The 14,344-nt window shown below is 33.5% G+C and overlaps 1 long non-coding RNA gene across 3 annotated transcripts; it reads right to left on the reverse strand.

Moving 5' to 3' along the window:
- Window positions 1-9,597: 9,597 nt before the first annotated feature.
- LOC143635289 (uncharacterized) lies at window positions 9,598-13,613 on the reverse strand. 3 transcript variants are annotated; one of them, XR_013154028.1, is made up of 5 exons: window positions 13,549-13,613; window positions 12,301-12,500; window positions 12,041-12,207; window positions 11,581-11,660; window positions 9,598-10,702 (listed from the first exon to the last, which is right to left on the reverse strand). It is a non-coding gene; the product is annotated as an uncharacterized LOC143635289 (long non-coding RNA). The 3 variants fall into 3 exon arrangements; XR_013154026.1 differs by having other exon boundaries at window positions 9,598-10,754; XR_013154027.1 differs by having other exon boundaries at window positions 9,598-10,754; window positions 11,931-12,207.
- Between the last annotated feature and the right edge of the window lie 731 nt (window positions 13,614-14,344).

A 14,344-nucleotide genomic window follows, 5' to 3' on the forward strand; every position in this document is an offset into this window, starting at 1 on the left:
TTTATAGATTTTGTAGTTTAGTTATTTGTGTGTAATCAAAGAACATTTAATTTGTTAATTAGTTTTTATTCTTATCAAATATAATAGAAGTTATACTAGTTTATGAATTATATTAACGAAAAATGTTATGATCATATGTAAAAACTAAGTTTTTAAAAATTTATTTTTTATTAATAATGTTTACGTTTCAAATATTTTATACATAAGTTTTTGTATTATGAAGTTTTGTAGATTTGTTTCTTTTTTTTATATTTTAAAAGGGGTAATAATTGGAAGCCGTCATTTGAATGACGCTAAAATGATAATAAACCGTATTGACAAACTCTTTTCTCGCCTTCTTTATCAAATCATTCATTTCATCTAACAATTAGAAACCCTAAGTTAATATTCCCCATAATTAGGACAAATTTTGTTGTTAAGTGAATGTTTTGTAGGTTGTTGAAAGTATTTGTGTTTGTTCTTAGTTTATTTAATCACACTGCGTCAATAACAATTTACAACCACTTTTATAATAATATATTGGTTTTAAATAATCTCAACTATCACCTTTTTGGCCACTATCGATCATAACTAACGAAATGGCTAATGACAGTCCCACATTTTATAATTTTTTTTCTACCAATGAACCCTGACTAACGAAATTCTAACGTCGTTAGTTTTCATGATGTGACATTCTTATTTGGTATAAATGTGGCATGCTTATGTGACATATTGCACTGCCACCACCATGGCAGTCACCACTACCACGACCGCCACCGGCACCAGTTTCCTAAAAATATTAAAATACTTTATATTTGTTTTATTGGGTGAATTTTGACTTTTGAAGTCAAGCCAACAAGTTTAAAAAAAAAGATAAAATATTAATATGAATCTTGTCACTTAACTTCTAGAGTTCACATGATACTTCAATGAAGCAAATGATGATACAAGTTTTAACCTTGATGGCTCCTCTTGCCAAATATGAAGTTGATATTATGACTCATTTATAAACAGTCAATTACAAAGCATGGTCACAAAGAAATTGTGTATACATGTTGTATCTTCTTTATCAAAAGAATTAATTTTGAGGATACAATGGAACTAAAATAGCATTCATATTCTGTCAATGTATTCTTAAAATTCTGTCAAGGTTAGGTCGGACTGCGCGAACCCGTTTGCATGATTACAAAAAAAATGCAATTAATTTCACTCGACTTTTAACCGTGTGACCCATATGACCCTTTTAGGATTATGTTTTATTCTTTCTTCTAGTAGTGTTAATTAGAGCTTGTAAATGTAGAAAGTTTTCTAAAAGTGTTTATATAGATATATTTATAGGCACTACTCTAAAAATATACGCTATTTATTATAACTTCTAGATATATTTCCAATCAGCTTACATGTTAATTTAAGCCTATAAAAGAACGAACAATAACGAACTGTTCGGCTGGAAGTTCATCTTCGTTTATTTAAAAAAACGCACAAACATGAACATGGATTTTATTTGTTCATTTATGTTCGTGAGCATCCGGTTATGTTCAATTCATTCATTTATATTCGTTTATTTACGTTGGTGTATTTTCGTCCGTTTATGTTTTATAAACATGTAAGTAGTTATATATATATATATATATATATATATGTGAAAATAAAAAAGGGTTCATTAAAATGAATGAGGTAAATTTAAGCCACTAATTTAGATGTGTTTTCTTGATAAATTGTGATTTATTAAGACTTGTTCATTTCCATTGCAAACTGTTCATTTAGATTTTAAATGAACAAACATGAATGCACACGTATATGCCCTTATTTTTTATGAACGAACATGAACAAAGTAATGAAAATGTACCTTGGAATACCAAGGATTCCATTATGCCAACGGCCTAGTGTTTCCCATTTTCTGTAAGACGAAGCTAAATATTTTGGTCTAAATGTAAACAAAATATGTAACCTCAAGTATTACCGAATCTCAATCAAATACGCTTCTTGTTAACACTGGACCGTTTATGATTTATGACCCGCATCAATTGAGAAAGAAACGAACACCTTAAACTTTAACTTTCTGAACTTGTTGTATTGATTCATGAAGATATTTATTCCAGAATTGACATTGTTTTCAACATGCTTGATATCTGATGATAAAATATCAGTAAGTTGTTACTCGCCACCCAAAACAACATCATCATTGTTCTTGAAATAAGATTTTTTAATCATGTCAAATGCTTCAATATTTGGGATTCTTTTGCCATAGAAAGTTGGTATTACCTACAAGTGATTGTTTTCTTTTTAGTTTTTTAATAAACAAATTATGGTAGTGATCATACTATTGTTGTAACAAAAATAATTATCAAAGGTAAAACAAAGTTGCATACCTTTTCTTTTTACCTAATTATAGAGACTTCATTCGTGTCTCATAAAACATGTCATGTCTCACAAAAATGTATTCTTTACGAACTTCGCCGAAGATAAAACAAATGTTTGATACTACATTAATTATTAAAAGATTAATGTAAAAAAAGGTTTTAAACTACATATTATCAACTGTAACATCCTGATTTTGATAAAATTAATAAAACAAACTTCGTTTATTTAATAGTGTGTCATTTATCGGTTTAGATAAATAAATTATAGAAGGTGGGCTTGGACATTTAAAAGATGGAATAAGGGATGGAATGGGCCTTAGGTCCATGGGCTAAGGGAGTATAATTACCCCTTAAACCTTACTCTTTTTCCATTTTTATCCATCTCTACACCATAGCATACACCATTAAAAATATACACAAACACTATCCTATATCCTGAACCAAGATCCGAAGGCGAAAACCCGAGTTTGTTGGTGTTGGAACGTCGTGACGAGCCAAACCTACATCAAGACTAGAACGTGTTCACAACCCGACTTGTTTAAGGTACATTTATATTTAGAGATCATTCATTTAGGATCGGATTTGTTTAGGAGATATTAGATCTGTTTGGGAATATTAAAAACGAACCTAACAAAGCAAACCTCACTGAAATCCATTCAGTTTGATAGGTTAATTTGTCGAATGAATAACCGGGTTTAGAAATGGACAAATCGCACCCCTTAAAACCCGATGTTTGAATGAATGGATGATTAGGGTTTGTAGGCGCCGTGATTCCGAGTTGATTGGTACCAAATTCGTGTTATTTCGTTGAGATTTGAGGTTCAATTGCAATCTGGTTCGTGTTGACTATTTGGGTGTTCATATCGATTTTGACTTTGACCTCTGAGTCAAAGTCTGGATAAGATTAATGCAATTCGTTAAGATATGGTAACGAATTCGTTAACCAATTCTTCAGGGCAAGATAACAAATCAGTTCCCCAGTTCGTTATGATCAGATAACGAATCAAGTGATTCGTTACTCACCCAATTCGTTATATTAAGATAACGAATCAGGTGATTCGTTACTCGCCAATTCGTTACGATTAAGATAATGAATCAAGTCATGTTCAGATAACGAATTGGAATGACGAATCAGATGATGATAAGGGACGAATCTGGATAACGAATTAAGGAAGATTACATAACGAATCTGAGGTAATTCGCTATAACGAATGAGTTAACGAATTAGAAAATAACTTAAAATCCTAATGGAAAATGTGTTAAGACAGTTAATAGAAATAAAATTTTTTCAAGCTGACCTGGCAGCTTAACCCCAGCCGGGGGCTCTGCCCCTTGGACCCCGCTAGGGGTTGCCGCCCCTAGAACCCCGCTGCCAGGGGCGCTTGTCAGACCCCGACCAAACGCGACGGAACATGCCGGGGTGCACCGTGATTGGACAAATACACAAGACACTATTTAAAGTGACAATATTTAATCAACTCATTTTATTTCAAAAATCAATAAACAACACATCTCGTTCATACAAACAAATTGAATACAAGTAAACAATTATATTGTTCGTTTTACTAATATCCTAATAGTCTTGGTAACGTTTTTCGTCAAGTCCTCAAGTCAACAAAAGTCAAACCTGTAACATTTCATAAAATAAAGTTTGTCAACACAAAGGTTGGTAAGCAATTCATAAGTTTGAGCATATAAGTATATAGTAAGAAAATGCCACAAAACTTGTATACGAAACGATAAATAAAAGCAATAACTTGGATAAATAGATATCGCTAATAGAATTACGTTAGCGACACCTAGCTATAAGGGGATGCCAAATAGTCTAGGATTTTATAGTTATCGTTAATTGCATTACGTTAACGACATCTTTCTAAAAGGGGATGCCAAATAGACTAGGATTTTATAGTTCCACCAACCAAAAGCGATAAACACATAGGCATATAATCATAGAACACCAAATCGAGCAATTATTTAAGTAAAGTATACAATAACGTTTGTGGGTTAAGATTCAAGTATAAAGCATTTAGTTGAATAAATATGAAATGTCACCCCAAAATGAAAGATGAAAAACGGGGTATGAAAGTACTCACATTTAAGTAAGAAACTTGATTCGGAAAAAGTCGGGTAAATCGGAAGAACGGGTCTAACGAGAAAGGCCTAAATAAAAAATAAAAGCCTTGAATTAGAAAAGTTGTTTTGAAAGTCCTCTAATAAACTACATGTTGAGAAAAGTAATCAATTTAAAGTTCAAGGTTTAAAACGCAACTATTTAAGAACTTATAATAATAGCCCTTTAAAAATGTAAGTTTGCTCGAAACCGGGTTAAAGTAACTAACCTTAATATTTACTCAACCTATGTTAAGTAATAAGGTGGGAAAAATGTAAGAATACAAGTCCCTTTGGAATAAAGATACTAAGACGGGTTTTAACGAGTGTTTCGGGTTGTTGGTTCGGGTCTTGATAATTGGTCAAACCCAAAGTCAACTTTCCAAAATAATAGATGTTATGAGATAACTCAATAAAATTTAATAAGGCTTAACCAAGTATGTAGTTCTATTGTTTTAGAACTAACAACATCTGTTAAGCGAGTGTTCTGTTTTGTCGGTCCAAACTTTGTTATGAGATCAAGTTGGATCCAACATTTCCAAGTACTTAGGAAGATAATTAAATTCATTTTATAAAGTATTTTTACAGATTTATACAAGTCTTGATAGCTAAAAACACACTTGTGTGTCTTAAGCGAGTGAAAATCGGTTTAGTTCGGTTTGGTTCGGTTTCCATCTCACAATAAGTTCCTTGATGGTTTCCACATGCCCAAATATCAAAGAACTTGTATAATAATTTATAAAGAGTGAAACTTAATTTTTACAACCAAAAAGTTAACAATAAAGTCTTTTAAACGAAAGTTCGGTTTGGTTCGGTTTCCATCTCACAATATGTTCCTAGATGGTGTCCACATGCCCAAATATCAAAGAAACTTGTAATATGATTTTAGAAACTTAAATCTAACATAAAGCATGTTTAAAACAATTATTTAACAAAACTAGTAAACGAGTTCGGTTTACGGTTTGGACTATTTACAGTTAAACCGAGGCTAGTCTCTACAAACCCATAACCATGGAACTTCATAAATATGATGTACAAACTAAAATGATCAGAAGTTAAACATGATAAATATGTGCAAACAAGTTATATAAGTGTATATATATATATCAAGGACCACAAAAGTCCTACATGAAGCATTGCCTTACGAAGTCTGAAACCTCACCGACCGGAATCGGGGAAGTAACTTCCAAAGGTAACAAGGGGTGTGCATTATATATATATGTTGCAACAACAATCTTTGATTATATGGAGTTAGTTAGAAACAAAGAAATGTTCTTGTTTAACCTTTAGAATTCAAACAAGAAGAACTTGAAAGATGGGGCTTGGAGCTTAGATAGAGAGAGTGTGTTGAAGGTGAAAGAGTAACCAAAGGAGGGTTTGGTGGTCTTGTTTAGATAGGGAAGGAGTAAGGGTTTGGATATAAAGTTTCTTTTAGGGTCTATTTGGTATGGAGTAATGGAATGGACGACGGAATGGAATGGACAAATGAATGGAATGGGTTATTACCATTCCAATGAAATGTTTGGTTATAACATGGGAATGAAATGAATTATTACTTTGTATGGTTGGTAGGTAAGAAAAAAATAAAATTAAAATGGTAGTGAGCGGCGGCGGTAACGGTGGAGGTGGTGGTGGCGGTAACAGTGGAGGTGGTCGTGGGGAGCGATAACGGTGGGCGGCGTGTGTGATGGTGGGGCGCTGATTGATGGATGCGGCGGGCGGCTGGAGGTGTGGGTGGCTGGCACTGATGGAGATGGTTTGTGTAGGTGGGTGGCGGCGGCTGTGGACGCTGAGGTGGTGATTGGTGGCAATGGCGGTGGTGGTGGGCAGCATGTGTGATGGTGAGGCGATGGTTGATATATGCGGCGAGCGGCTGGCGGTGCTGGCACCGATGGCGATGGTTGGTGGAGGTGGGTGGTGGCGGCGATTGTGGTGGCTGGTGGCAGTGGCGGTGGTTGGTGGTGGGGGTGGGTGTTGATGTTGGGTGGTGGTGGTGTTGGGAGGGTGGTGGAGGTGATGTAGGGTGAAGGATGGAATGGAATGAAAAAAAACATGGGGTATGGATGGAATGAAATTGATGTATTTTAGAGGGAATGGAATGGACTAGGTAATGGGTCATTCCATTCATTTGGTCAACCAAACACACTATTTTTCATTCTCTCACAATGGGTCATTCCATTCCGTCCTCCATTCCTGCATACCAAACGCTACCTTAGGGTTTATATGCAAAATGGATAGGTTTAAAAGAGTCAAACAAGATGTAAACAACCAAAAACGAGTTGGGAAAGTTGCAGATGCCACTAGGCGCTGCGCGACCCCCTGTCCCTTGGTGGCCGCACGGCGCGGCGTCTCCTAGGGGTGGGGTTGGTCCAGCTCGTCTAGCGTGGTTCGTTTTGCGTCCCGAAAGTTCGTTTTCGATGTATTTTGAGCGTTTTAAAGGTGTTTTCGAATCCGTAAAAGGGGTTTTTCAAATTGAACAAGTGAGAATGATTTAGTAACATAAAATCCAATATTTTATATATTTGAAATGTTCGGGATATAAATCGGGTCGGTTTACGTGATAAACGAATACAAATAGAACCCGAAATTGACGAATGTCATAGCGCTGCCCCGGACCCCCGTTCGTTGAGGGTTATAAGTAGACTAGAAATGCAATATGGGTAGTGATAGTCAATTGATACGTGTGATTGTTATACAATTAGTTTCGCTCAGCTCAAGAAAGGAATAACTAATAACAGTGAACGTAACCGAGTTCAGGTGAGTTTCTAGTCCCACTTCTTTGTTATGTTTTCGGGGCTGTGTGCATATTTGATGTGATTAGTTAATACACTTACCTTAAGTGGTAAGTGTATGTATTATATGATTTACGTATGAATGAATGCTTGATGATGCATGAACGATCTTCGGATATTGCATGTACCGTCAAGGGATAGTTATGTATATGATATGTAAATGATTTATGTACATATGGAAGTTATAATTATGAATGTATAGAAAGGTATGGAAGGTATGGTTAGAAAGGGAATGGACCCTAATAATATCCGCGAATGAAGGGAACGGACCCTAATAATATCCGCGAATGTAGGGAACGGACTCTAATAATATTCGCAAATGTAGGGAACAGACCCTAATAATACCTGCGAATGTTTTAAGACGAGGTATATGTATATGTGTATGCATAAAAGGAAAGAAGGAAAGTATGATAATATGAACGTATGAAGAAAGGTAAAGAACTGTGTATGTATATGTACCTTCGGGGTGCGTATATAAGAATGTGTATGGATGTATTGTATGTTACTTGATTAATTAGAACTCACTCAGCGTAGCTGACTTTTAGTATGCACGCAGGTGAGTAGGATGATGCAGCTCGCTTGATGAGAACACGTGGCATGGAATTGAAGATACTGGCATCTCAAGGAAATGTTATGATGTTTTTAAAGACTATGTTTTATGTTTAAATAACTTTGAATGTTTGTTAAGACAAGATTTGACAGTTATGTAATATATTATGGTTGAAGTTTTATATTCCACGAAAGTTTTAATTAACTCTGATATTTAGAACTGTGTTTATGAGTAAATCCAACGTCCAATGTAGGGCACCGGTAACGGGGCCTTACATCAACATACAAAGGCACACACATACCCAAGAGCACATCATAAAAAAAATAAAAAATATAAATAGCACGTATGTAGTAAATAAGTCCAAAGCTAATAACACAATCGCCAAAAGTCCCCGGTAACGGCGCCAAAAACTTGATGTGCTAAAAACAGTCAATTAAATATTAACTAAATTAAACAAGTAATAAAAACTAGACCTAAGACTCAACTACACAAAACAACGGCAAGTGAACCGATCAATTCTACTAAAGCTGAGTAAGTCCGGAATATCGAACCCACAGAACTCTATAAATTATGTAAATTAACTAATTAGACTCGACTTACGACACGACTATTTATTATTATTGTTTTAAGGTGGTTTTTAAACTAATATTAAACTAAGAAAGTAAATAAACAAGTGAAATAAGAAACAAGCAATCAAACATAAGATCGAAACCAATTGTCACACCCCAACCTACGGCGGTAGTGCCGGGGCGGACTGATTGCTTACAGCTTTTCAAAGGTTACTATCATGCAACAATATTTAAATGACAATATCTATATAATTCAATTTAATAATTCAAGTACAAAATACAACTTATTAAACAAACAACAATTACAAATTAAATTATTGATTAATTCCTTTCTAACTTAAATTCTTCACTAAGTCTTCACTAACCTGCATTAAATTTCTACGATAACCTGCATATGCGCATAAAATAGAATTTTGTCAACAACACATGTTGAGTGAGCAACACACCAGTTTAGTTGTACATACAGTATATATAACAAAATACGTAGCTGCAACAAGTCATATGAGAATAACAAATTAACCACATGAGCAAGTATAACTGAGATGTCGAGAAGCACAAAGGCTAACGACTGGCGTATGATCATACTAGACTGAGATTATGTTGGACCTCTCCGAATGCGAAAGCATACAAAGCAAATAAGCACATAAACAAGTAAGGTATAAGTTGTTAACACATAAGACAATAGTTGCAGTTTTGAGTATAAGTATAAATGAGAAATATATTTATTCATATGTCCCCAAAACGTGAGAAAACAAGTAAAATAGGGGAATGTGGTACTCACCTCAAAGACGAACAAAGGCGATTAAGATAGTGAGAATGCGGGAAAATCACACGCGAACGTTAAAGCCTAATAAGAAAGATAGGATAAGAAAATACTAAGTTAATAAACTAGATCGGACAAGAGAGCTCATTAATTATACTTATTATTAAGTTAATATTATATTCTTTTTAAATCATAAATATTCTATTTGATATAAGATATTATCTGAAAAGTTATTAGTTTGTTAAATTACCAATAAAGTATATTATAATAAATTATTATATAAAAATATTGTATAAATAAAGCCCAAAATGTTATTAATTTATTAATCCATTTAAAAGTATACTATAATATTTAATATAATATATGAATAAAATACATCTTTAAGAATTTATAAGTTTGTTGAAATATATATATATATATATATATATATATACTAGTAGGAGAGCCCGCGCGTTGCGGCGGGGATCAACGGAAATTATGTTGGTGGTGTTTTAGTCCGTAATGGTGCCAACTTTAGTTGTACGTCGCGCGAGAACTTTTGCATATGGTACATAATGGAAATATACGTCAATGACATAATGCAAAATTTTTTGTTACACTTTGTTTTGAACCATCTTGTTTGGAACAAAAATTGTAAAAAACCATTTTGTTGTGTAACCTTCTTGGAGAAACCCAATCAATTTACACTATCAAACACAACAGTTGAACATAATAAAATTGACATTTTTACTAACCCATTGTGTGTTCATGATGGGTTATAAAAAATAACTGTCCCAGCCAGAGTATAAAAATAATAGCTATGTTTTCACACCGCCAAAACAGTAAAAAATCAACAGTTAAAATAATTAAATAATAAGATTACATAATCAATTTTAAATAATTTATCTAGAAGGTGTGGGGGGCTTAAAAAGCTAAAACACATCTAACCCCTTTGTTTCATTTTGTTTTGTTTGAATTTTCTCTTTCACATGTAAATAATAAAACTGAGATTTGAAACATTCGTCTCATTTATAAAGTGAAAGTAAAGTCAAATATAACTAAAGTCAACCTGCTATGAATGCTATGAAGAAGTTATAGTAGGCAGTAAGCACTGCACTGTTATTAAGAGCATCCAGAAAGGGTTGAATGATATGAGCAAGAATGGGCACGGACGCTTGGTTATAACTGCAGACCCGGCTTGTTTGGGCCTGGTCGTTTAAAAAACAAACCTTGTTAAGCATCAAGTCCAGATTTAAACTCGGGCCTCATATCCTCCACCTACATATCACAAACAAGTATCACCACTTTGCAAAATAAAAATAATACAACAATGTGTACCTCCTTCGACTAATTTTGAGTGTTGAGTTCCATTACATGGGCTAAGAATGTAACTGCTCGTATGATAATCGGCTACCGAAAAGTTAAACACTAATATAATTACAATCCGTGTATAGTTCGTCAAATATATATTAAACGCTTTATAATGTTCTAAATCGTTTTACATTAATGCACTTATGATATTATTCTCCAGATTTGCAAGGGCGCGCATATTTACCTGACTTGTGTAAAAAATTATTTGCCATTAACTCGAGTCCTTCCTGAAATATATGTTTATGAATGCGTCGGTTCACCTTAAGTTTTAACTTTCATCTGTAATAGGTCAAATAGACATAGTCATAAACAAAAGCTAAAATGAAATGTGTATAACGGGTCAAAATATTTAAAATCATATTTAACACACAAGTTATCTATAAATATATTTCACAGTTTGCAAAAAGGTTTTTCAGCTCAACCCAACCCGACCTACTTTATGTAACAAACTGTCAATGAAATGCTCGATAAGAAGTTCATTTCAACAAACAAACGATCACGGGCAACTTCTTACATTTTAGTTAAACGAATGAACAAAAACACATGTCTTGTTCCCTAATTTTTGTTCGTGAACGTACCTTTATGTTCCTTCATTTACGCATGTTTAGATTTAATCATTATGTTTATTAGTCTAACGTTTGTTTTAGTTCACTCGTTAGTATATTCAGTTAGACTTTTTAGACCCACAACAATTCAATCTGGTTTTTGTTATTTTTTTAGTCCGACAAATTGTTACTCACGTTTAATTCGCACGTTATGTTTATTCATCTATGTTTAATTATTTCATTCTATTATGCTTGTGAATCGTTTGTTCATACTATTAACAAATGAACACGAAAACACTCGTTTAACACAAATAAGAAACCTTTGTTTCTTATTGCTTTCAGACGGTTTGCTTCACCAACCTCTACCTTTTGTATGTGTTCTTCTTCTACATTGCACCGTCAATTTAAACTAATATTATCAGTTTATCACCAGTGTTACGAAATAGGGATTTCGAAAAGTGTAAATTCTACACTGGTAACCTAAATTCCCCTTATTTGAGTGGTTAATGTTCGATTTCTAATTCTACTTTGCGTCTATGCTTTAGGGTTAAGGTTATTACCATCTAAGCGTGATGCGGCAGCGGCGAGTATCTCAACACAATACCGGTTTTTGCTAGTTTCCCACTCGTCTCGTGATATACTGTAAAAAAACAATCAAAACAGGTCACAAATTGTCATGAAATGAAAACAAAAATTTATAGTGTGGGAGGCATTCACAAAAGTAATAATGACATTCAAATTCAAAAGTAAGCGTAGACTGATAGTGTTGCAAACTGAATCAGAAAAACATTCAAATTACAGTGTGAAAGTCATTCACATGTGGAAAAAAATATGTGTTTTCCATTACCTGAAACAAAATAAAAGGAAAAAAAATGTATAATCATTATCTTGAAAGATACATAAACTATACCCTAAATTAGCTAGATAACCTTGGACATGCTCTGCCAACATGATTTTGAATGAACTAAAGGTTGTGTGACGCGGTGGAAAAAAAACTATGTAAAAGTTTTGAAAGGTTACATCTTTTTGATAAAATTGTGCAACTGGATATGCAATATCTATGAGTCTGAAAGGCACAGCCCCACTACACGAAAGAAACCACCCGACCCAATTTTCGGTACACATCGTAGGCTTGTTATCAACATTCGGTTTGTACGCATCATAGATTGCAAGTGTTATCTACATTCCTAATTAAAGAACAGTATATGTTAGTTAATCCATCTTAACGGATCAAAATAATAACTTACATTTATCAAGCGTGTCATATTCCACTGAATTACCGAAACGGCAGGGGTAAAAATGCAACTGGAAAACTTATTCCAGTTTTGCATCTTGGAAGGAACATTTTTATAAAATGGCAGGTAGAGGACACTCCCCTTTACCTCAGCCAACGGACCTCCGGGTTGACAAACTTGACTTGGGCTCCACCAACTGTTACAGATTCCACTCCAGGAATAGGTGCAGCACCATGTCTGATATACTACAATTTTTTATAAACAAAATTAAAATACATCAAGAGATTAAACACCTCAGCACACAATAACTAACAATAGACACTAAAAGATAAAACTTTATCTGAGTACTTATATGTACCCCATATAGGAATTGCCATAGGAACAATAATAAATAGAATTTAAATAGAAACTATGGGAAAAAAGGGTTTAATTATGACCCGAGCCAACTTGATGTTTTTTAAATGTCATGTGTTGGCCAGAACTTATGTTACTCAAAAACACATATGGAACCAAACCCGTTCTGACCTGAACCGATTTGACCCGTTAATTTCAACAAACATTAAAATTCTTTATCATGCATTCATAAATGTAACATTTTTCTTACCTGGGTAAGCATTATTTTTCCATTTTCTCAATAAGTTAGTAACAAAAGGTGTTTCTTTAAAAGGGTTTAACCATTGGTTGAGCAGCAATAACAGGAACTTCAACTCCAAAAAAGAAGAATTTTTTTGTTAAAAAAAATCAACGTTTTATCGAAAGAACCCTAAATAAAAACATCAAAAATGCCAAACTTATATTGAACCATGTTACATAACCGCATCTGCAACTAAGAAAACTGAAGTAAAAAACATTTTGACAAAAGTGATATATAGTGCTTTAACCTAAATGTTCCCCATTTATAACCTAATTTACACTTAACGATTACGTAAAGATGGAACATATTGCTATAAGAGATAGGAAAAATTGATTAATAAATAACATGTAAATATAATATACTAAACGTCTAAACCCACCCAATGCAGCTTCAATATATATTAACAACATCAAGAACCATTCATTTGTGATTGTACGGAACCAAACCTCCACCCCGAAAATGGTATGCTTATGATTGAACACTTGTAAACTGTTGAATGAGATCAATCAAATAACCATAAAGAAGTCAAACAAAATATAAAACACATTACAATTAATCTATTAAATTCGTAAAAAGAAATTGAAGCGGAACCTAATTTAAAGAAATTAGTTATTCAAATTGGTGATTTGGAAGATGAATTGAGGCGAAATTGAATATACCTGGATAATGGTGGTTGAAGAAGAAAGCGACCGAGCATTTGGGATATGAAATAGGGTTTTTTTTAATATTTGAAACAGGGTAAGCGATTCATATTCATATTTGGCATCTGAAGTAAAATAGCGATGGTGGAATTCAATTCAATTCAATTAATTAACGGACCTAGCATTCAATTTATGGTGGATAGACTTAAGGGAGCAACGTGGAGATTGGCCGGAGGCTTGGGCGGGGCGTCTCGCCGGCAATTGGTTAAATTACCATTGTCCATCTTATAAAACTATGTTTTATTATTAATATAGATATAGAAAAGTGTTCAAATAAGAATAAGTACTTTTCTAAAAATGGTAAGAACCAACTAATATATAAAGTTTACCTTTTATATAAAAAAACATATATATTAAACCATTAATATTAGTTTTCATGATATATACATATACACGTATATATATACCTATATGTTTACATATACGTATATACACAGACGAAAAACACGAGAAAATACAAGTCCTATAATCGGCTTTTAATAAAATATTGGTTAAATAATACATTCATAATACAATATAATTGTTTAAATATATTAATATAATGAATTAGATGAACTAAAAATAATAAAAAAACCAAAAAAAACCTACAAAAACGGGCTGCCGGGACTTGAACCCGCGTCAGCAGCCGTTTCTCTCAAAACACACACAACAGACCAAACCATCTGATCTACAAAGTATTTTGTTTATGGTTTGCAAATACAAATACATGCCCAGAAGTTGCAAGAACCCATAATTCACATATGAACCCTAGATT

This window comes from Bidens hawaiensis, unplaced genomic scaffold (genome assembly GCF_021521415.1).
Source record: "Bidens hawaiensis isolate Kalapana, Puna unplaced genomic scaffold, B.hawaiensis_p1.1 tig00007427_1, whole genome shotgun sequence".
Taxonomy (NCBI): domain Eukaryota; kingdom Viridiplantae; phylum Streptophyta; class Magnoliopsida; order Asterales; family Asteraceae; genus Bidens; species Bidens hawaiensis.